The sequence below is a fragment of the Musca autumnalis genome, unplaced genomic scaffold, assembly GCF_047663935.1.
Source record: "Musca autumnalis isolate F117 unplaced genomic scaffold, ASM4766393v1 scaffold_2, whole genome shotgun sequence".
In the NCBI taxonomy this organism is placed as follows: domain Eukaryota; kingdom Metazoa; phylum Arthropoda; class Insecta; order Diptera; family Muscidae; genus Musca; species Musca autumnalis.
In genome coordinates, this window is record NW_027411755.1 from 6,669,691 (window position 1) to 6,677,598 (window position 7,908).

The window sequence follows — 7,908 nt, forward strand, 5'->3', positions numbered from 1 at the left end:
ACAAAGACACGTAATATCTTTTGAGAAAAAACTCTCGGCTTTCTATCAGAGGGTCAACCTTCTTCTGTGCGCTCTATGAGAGAATGAACAACCATATTGATGAAATGAGGCTAGTGAAGACAGGAACGCCATCTGTACTTCAATTTAACTTTCCTATTGTTTAGTTTATTTGGGAAAAATAAATAAAATAGATGGGCATACTGTTAGGGGGAATATTTAAATCATAACAAAAATACCGAAATTCGACCTAGTCTTAATGCACAGCTTGTTACTATCTTAAAATTTTTCTTAAATATGAATGGAACGAACATGACAAAAAGAATCAAAGATGTCGCAATTTACGCTATAATGCCATCTGTACTTCAAGTAAAAACAACAGTTTGAATTTCTAAAGCGCTGCAAGTTTTCCAAAAATTGAGGAAGATTGGGACAAAAGTATTGAAACTAATTTAATTTTAAGCGAAAAAAAACATGGATATAATTAATCAAAAAATATGTGTTGAATTTTAAAATTTATGCAATCGGGCGGGAAGCCCCCTACAACGCCATCTGCAATTCAAATGGATGAGATGACGAATTTTGCTGAGGAGTTACCGACAATTGTCGGTAAAATGCTTATAATTTCGGTAATTACCGACGTTTTCCGGTAAGATAGCTACGAATAAAAAGCAGTCGTAAAGTTCTACCGATAGCAAGAGTGTTGTCAACTTTTATTCGAACTTTTCATTCATAATTTTACGTTTTAATGTTACCGATTTTTGTCTGTAACTGAAAAAATGAGTTAGAGAATCGCACTACTGATGGTACTATTGTAAGTTAGTAACCGAAATGAATTGTCGATATAGTCTATCTTTGAACTGCATTTAACTTTGAAAGAATTATTACGATGTGCCAAGGTTGGATCAATGTCAATCACTCTTTATCGCCCCCACCAGCCAATTTTGTTTGTCGCCGTAGGATTTTTTTTATTTTTTAAAGCTTGTGGATCATTGTCAGGAAGCATGGACTTGCCCACGAATAATATTATGTCGCTATAAAGAGAACTATAAGGAGTACATAGCTTCTGTAAAAATTTACAACGATCCTCGAGCTTGGAAAATGAGTTACTCCCTGCAAGAGTTATTGAGTGGGGACCATTTTTGGAAACATGTGGAACTTTAGTCCGTAGATACCAAAAGGAGGTCATCTTCCAACTTAATCTAAATTTTGACAAAATGTTACGAAGTGCAGAATATTTCAACCAAATCGATTGAGATTTATGACGCGCTCCAGCCAGATACACAGACGGGCGGACATGGCTAACTGGAATCCAAATTATCTGAAACGGACCACGTCAAAACACGCTTGCGATCTAAAACCAAAATTGTGATCTGACACATTTTTGATCGTATCAAAGTTACCCTAAAAGCCGAAAGTATAAATGGGATTGAAGGCAAAATACCTTATAGAGGTTTTTTTAAGAGAGAATTCCTTATGCAACACTTCTAAAGAACTAAACAAACTTCCACAGCTAAAAAAGTATCGTGGATTTTAAGAGAATATTATAGGAGCTTTATAAGGAGGGCCAAGTATTTAAAAAATGTATTTTTAGGAGACTCATCAGAATGCTCGTAGAAAAAAAAATTTAAGGATCTTTAGAAGGATCTTCGGAAGGCTCAAAAATTAAAAAAAGTATTTTAGGAGCTTCATAAGAAGGCATGTAGATTTATTAGAAATATTTTTAGGAGCTACGAGGGGGCTCTTAACTTAAAAAAAATATTCTTAGGAGCTTCAAGGATTTATAAAAAACATTTTTGGAGCTTAATCAGAAAGCCCTTAACTATTTAAAAACTATTTTTAGGAGCTTCATCAGGAGGCCCTTAACTTTTTAAAACATATTTTTAGGGGCATCGTTAGGAGGCCCTTAACTTTTTAAAAATATTTTTAGGAGTTTCATAAGAAGCCACATGGATTTATAAGAAAATATTTTTAGAAGATTCATCATTAGGACCTTAACTTAAAAAAAAAATTAGGGGTTTCTTCATTAGGCTCATGGGTTTATAAAATGTATTTTTAGGAGCTTCATCGGGAGGCCCTTAACTTTTAAATTTTTTTGCAGCTTCATCAGAAGACTCGAGGATTTAAAATAAAAAATATTTGTAGGAGACTCATCAGAAGGCTCGTAGATTTTTAAAAACTATTTTAGCAGCTTCATCAAACGGCTCGTGAATTATTAAAAAATAGGAGCTTAATCAAAAGGCTCGCAGATTATTAAAAAAAAATATTAGCAGCTTCATCAGAAGGCTCGTGTATTTTTAGGAAATATTTTTAGAACTTCATCAGAAGGATTTTGGATTTTTACAGAATATTTTTAGAAGCTTCATTAATCAGAAGGGCGGTGGATTTTTAATAAATATTTTTAGGACCTTCATCAGAAGGATTGTGGATATTTTAAAAAAATATTTTAGGAGCTTCATCAGAAGGCTCGTGGATTTTTAAAAAAATATATTTTTAGGAGGCTCGTGGATTTAAAAAAAAAATATTTTAGGAGGCTCTTGGATTTTTAAAAAAATATTTTTAGGAGGCTCGTGGATTTTAAAAAAAATATTTTAGGAGGCTCTTGGATTTTTAAAAAAAAATATTTTTAGGAGGCTAGTGGATTTTTTTAAAAAACATATTTTTAGGAGGCTCGTGGATTAAAAAAAAAATTATTTTTAGGAGGCTCGTGGATTTTTTTAAAAAACATATTTTTAGGAGGCTCGTGGATTAAAAAAAAAATATTTTTAGGAGGCTCGTGGATTAAAAAAAAAAATTATTTTTAGGAGGCTCGTGGATTTTTTTAAAAAACATATTTTTAGGAGGCTCGTGGATTAAAAAAAAAAAATATTTTTAGGAGGCTCGTGGATTTTTAAAAAAATAAATATTTTTAGGAGGCTCGTGGATTTAAAAAAAAATATTTTTAGGAGGCTCGTGGATTTAAAAAAAAATATTTTTAGGAGGCTCGTGGATTTTTAAAAAAAAATATTTTTAGGAGGCTCGTGGATTTTTAAAAAAAAATATTTTTAGGGGGCTCGTGGATTTTTAAAAAAAAAATATTTTTAGGGGGCTCGTGGATTTTTAAAAAAATATTTTTAGGAGGCTCGTGGATTTAAAAAAAAAATATTTTTAGGAGGCTCGTGGATTTTTAAAAAAAATATTTTTATGAGGCCCGTGGATTTTTAAAAAAAAATATTTTTAGGGGGCTCGTGGATTTTTAAATAAAAATATTTTTAGGAGGCACGTGGATTTAAAAAAAAATATTTTTAGGAGGCTCGTGGATTTTTAAATAAAAATATTTTTAGGAGGCACGTGGATTTAAAAAAAAATATTTTTAGGAGGCTCTTGGATTTTAAAAAAAATATTTTTAGCAGGCTCGTGGATTTGAAAAAAAAAAACATTTTTAGGAGGCTCTTGGATTTTAAAAAAATATTTTTAGCAGGCTCGTGGATTTAAAAAAAAAAAAACATTTTTAGGAGGCTCGTGGATTTAAAAAAAAAATATTTTTAGGAAGCTCGTGGATTTTTAAAAAAATATTTTTAGGAGGCTTGCGGATTTTTAAAAAAAATATTTTTAGGAGGCTCGTGGATTTTAAAAAAATATATTTTTAGGAGGCTCGTGGATTTTAAAAAAATATATTTTTAGGAGGCTCGTGGATTTAAAAAAATATATTTTTAGGAGGCTAGTGGATTTTAAAAAAAAATATTTTTAGGAGGCTCGTGGATTTAAAAAAAAAATATTTTTAGGAAGCTCGTGGATTTTTAAAAAAAATATTTTTTAAAAAATATATTTTCAGGAGGTTCGTGGATTTTTAATAAAAATATTTTTAGGAGGCTCGTGGATTTTTAAAAAAAATATTTTTAGGAGGCTCGTGGATTTTTAAAAACAAATACTTTTAGGAGGCTCGTGGATTTTTAAAAACAAATATTTTAAGGAGGCTCGTGGACTTTTAAAATAAATATTTTTCGGAGGCTCGTGGATTTAAAAAAAAATATTTTTAGGTGGCTCGTGGATTTTTAAAAACAAATATTTTTAGGAGGCTCGTGGATTTTTGAAAAAAAAAATATTTTTAGGAGGCTCGTGGATTTTTAAAAACAAATATTTTTAGGAGGCTCGTGGATTTTTGAAAAAAAAAATATTTTTAGGAGGCTCGTGGATTTAAAAAAAAATATTTTTAGGACGCTCGTGGATTTTTAAACAAAACAAATATTTTTAGGAGGCTCGTGGATTTAAAAAAAATATTTTTAGGAGGCTCGTGGATTTTTAAACAAAACAAATATTTTTAGGAAGCTCGTGGATTTTTAAAAAAATTATTTTTAGAAGACTCTTGGATTTTTTAAAAAAAATATTTTTAGAAGACTCTTGGATTTTAAAAAAAAATATTTTTAGGAGGCTCGTGGATTTTTAAAAAAATATTTTTAGGAGGCTCGTGGATTTTTCAAAAAAATATTTTTAGGAGGCTTGTGGATTTTTAAAAAATATTTTTAGGAGGCTCGTGGATTTTTAAAAAAAATATTTTTAGGAGGATTTTTAAAAAAATATTTTTAGGAGGCTCGTGGATTTTAAAAAAAAATATTTTTAGGAGGCTCGTGGATTTTAAAAAAAATATTTTTAGGAGGCTCGTGGATTTTTAAAAAAAAAATATTTTTAGGAGGCTAGTGGATTTTTAAAAAAAATATTTTAGGAGGCTCGTGGATTTAAAAAAAAAAATATTTTTAGGAGCTTCATCAGAAGGCTCGTGGATTAAAAAAAAAAATATTTTTAGGAGGCTTGTGGATTTTTAAAAAAATATTTTTAGGAGCTTCATCAGGAGGCTCGTGGATTTAAAAAAAAATATTTTTGGGAGCTTCATCAGAAGGCTCGTGGATTTTTAAAAAAATATTTTTAGGAGCTTCATCAGAAGGCTCGTGGATTTAAAAAAAAAAAATATTTTTAGGAGCTTCATCAGAAGGCTCGTGGATTTTTAAAAAAATATTTTTAGGAGCTTCATCAGAAGGATCGTGAATTAAAAAAAATATTTTTAGGAGCTTCATCAGAAGGCTTGTGGATTTAAAAAAATTTATTTTTAAAAGCTTCATCAGAAGGCTCGTGGATTTTAAAAAAAAAATATTTTTAGGAGCTTCATTAATAAGAAGCTTCGTGGATTTTAAAGAATATTTTAGAAGCTTAATTAATCAGAAGGCTCGTGGATTTTAAAGAATATTTTTAGAAGCTTCATTTTTCAGAAAGTTCGTGAATTTTTAAAGAATATTTTTAGAAGCTTCATTTTTCAGAAGGTTCGTGAATTTTTAAAGAATATTTTTAGAAGCTTCATTTTTCAGAAGGTTCGTGAATTTTTAAAGAATATTTTTAGAAGCTTCATTTTTCAGAAGGTTCGTGGATTTTTAAAGAATATTTTAGGAGCTTCATCAGAATGTTTGTGTATTTTTTAAAGACATTTTTTAGAAACTTTAACACTCTTGGATTAAAAAAAATATTTTAGGAGCTTCATCCGAAGGCTCGTGGATTTAAAATATATGTTTTAGGAGCTTTAGCAGAAGGCTCGCGGATTTAAAAAATAAATATTTTTGGGTGCTTTATCAGAAATCGCGTGGATTTAAAAAAAAATATTTTTGGGGAAATTATTTAGGATTTAAAAAAATATATATTAGTTTTTTTTTTACTCGAGTATCCACTGCCTTTAAACAAATTGAACCAACCAACCAAACCACCTACCGAACATAAACAATTACATATCGAAAAATGGTTTATAACCGTGGTTATATAGTATATATTTTTCTTATAACCAAAATATATATGGTATGTGAGTGTGTGTTTACCGCCTCTGGATGGATATGTCAATACTTTGATGGATTAAGCTACATCCTTGAGATGTAGCGACGACGAATAAATACAGCGTTGTATACGAGAAGGATGGATGGATGGATAGGTGACCAAGGAATCTAAAATGTAAAGCTTAAGTAATCTACTTTATATTATAGAGCTTCTCCCATCCTCCTTCTCATCATGCTCCTAATGTTATCTTAAGGATTTCATCTAAGCACTTCAAGCAGCAACAAAATCATACAAAACATCTTGATGTCATCTTTAAACTACTTAAATGTCAGTTATACGAGTTTCAATTTCTTCTTTTTTTCTCAACGTAGAAAAAAAACAAAAATATAAATAAAATAAAAATCCCTACCAGATTGTTAAAGTAAAACTGTAATAAAAAATGGAAACAAACGACGATAAGCATCCGAGAGAGAGAAAGAGAAAAGGGAAAAAAGAAACATTATCCATCAAAAGGGGGATAAAAACGAAAACACACACAGAGCCAATATGAAGCAACAACATGTTTACGTAAATGTTGTGATGTACTTTGTCGAAAAAATAGATGAGATTAAAGATAATGGCAGATTAGAGTGGCTTAAAAAGGAAAAAATATATATTGTTAACAATGTATTTATTTGTTATTCCAAGTCTTGCTGTTGTTGTTATTTTATTTAGATAAGGGACACGAGTGTCTTTTCTTTGTATTGTTGTTCTTTTTGGGTTTTTATTCAATAATCATCTGCAGTGTGGAAGACAAATATTTAAGCCACCCAAAGGCTTAAATTGATGAAATGTTTCACAGAATTCCATTAGCAAAATCGTAGAAGGTAAAATATATCTACCCTAAGGGTAAATTTTCAAAAGTTTCCAAAGAAATGGGGATTATAAAAGAAATTGGGGGTTCAATACAATGTACAGTGTTGACAGTTAAAATAGTCCTTATTTATTTTGCAACTACTTGTTTTACTTTAATCGAACACGGTATACGCTTCAAAAGGATGTAACCCAAAGGACTTTCGCAATTAAAAAACTCAGATTCTCTTTTACTTTTCATAGCATTCGAACATCGTGATAGGCATGGCGATAAAAGTAAATTTCAATTAAAATTTCCTTTTGACCATTTACACATCATTTAAATGCTCGAAATGGTCACCAACAGCAAAGAAGTATTTAATTAAAAACACAAAACAAATGTCATTCACATGTCAATTGAAAACATCCGCCGCCCATCAATGAAATATTCCAAACCAATGACCATAAAATTTGAAAATGTCGAATAAATCAAACATTGATAGCTGCTGCTAACGATGGCGCCATAAACACGGATTTCTTCAATAAAAATGTTCGTTTTTTTTATTTTTTTCCAATTTTGGAAAAAAATTAAAATTAAAAATTTAAATTTAACTTTAGCTTTTATATTTTATTCTGGTCTGTCTGTTTGCTTTCCAAAGTTATCCTTGTGCTGGTGACAAAGTTGGCATTAAAATGCCAATAAACTCATAACGATTAAAAGCCACCACCAGCTTGGTCAGCGAACGAGTGCAATGGAAATTGCTGAGTTAAAATAACAAATCTTATTTGAGATGGCTGACTGGGCTGTTAATGCAATTGTGACAGCCAGCATGGACAGGGTAAGACAGGGTAAGCAACAGCTACAGTAGCAACAGAACTCGCATCGGCATCAGCAGCAGTATGCCCTAGGGTCATAAACTTAGAATATATATTTTTCATTCAATAAATATTTCCAATACCATTATCGCTACCATCATCATCAATTACATTAAATTATTTTTATTCTGAATCATGACTATTGTTTTTTTGTTTTATTTTTAATGTAAACTTTTCGGTGCAAACACGTACCAAGTAGTGTTAGTTTGCAATGCTAATCAAATCTTTTTTCGAAATGGGGGATTTTGATGAATATGTCGATTTAGAGAATTTTAACACGAAAATAAAAGTTTTGTTTGTCAAATCCTTTAAGTTATTTCTAATCGATAACAAGTCATAGGCAAACAGGACGCCGCATTTCCTTTTTTCAAATATGACGTGACATTAAAGATGATAAATACCAAGAAACAG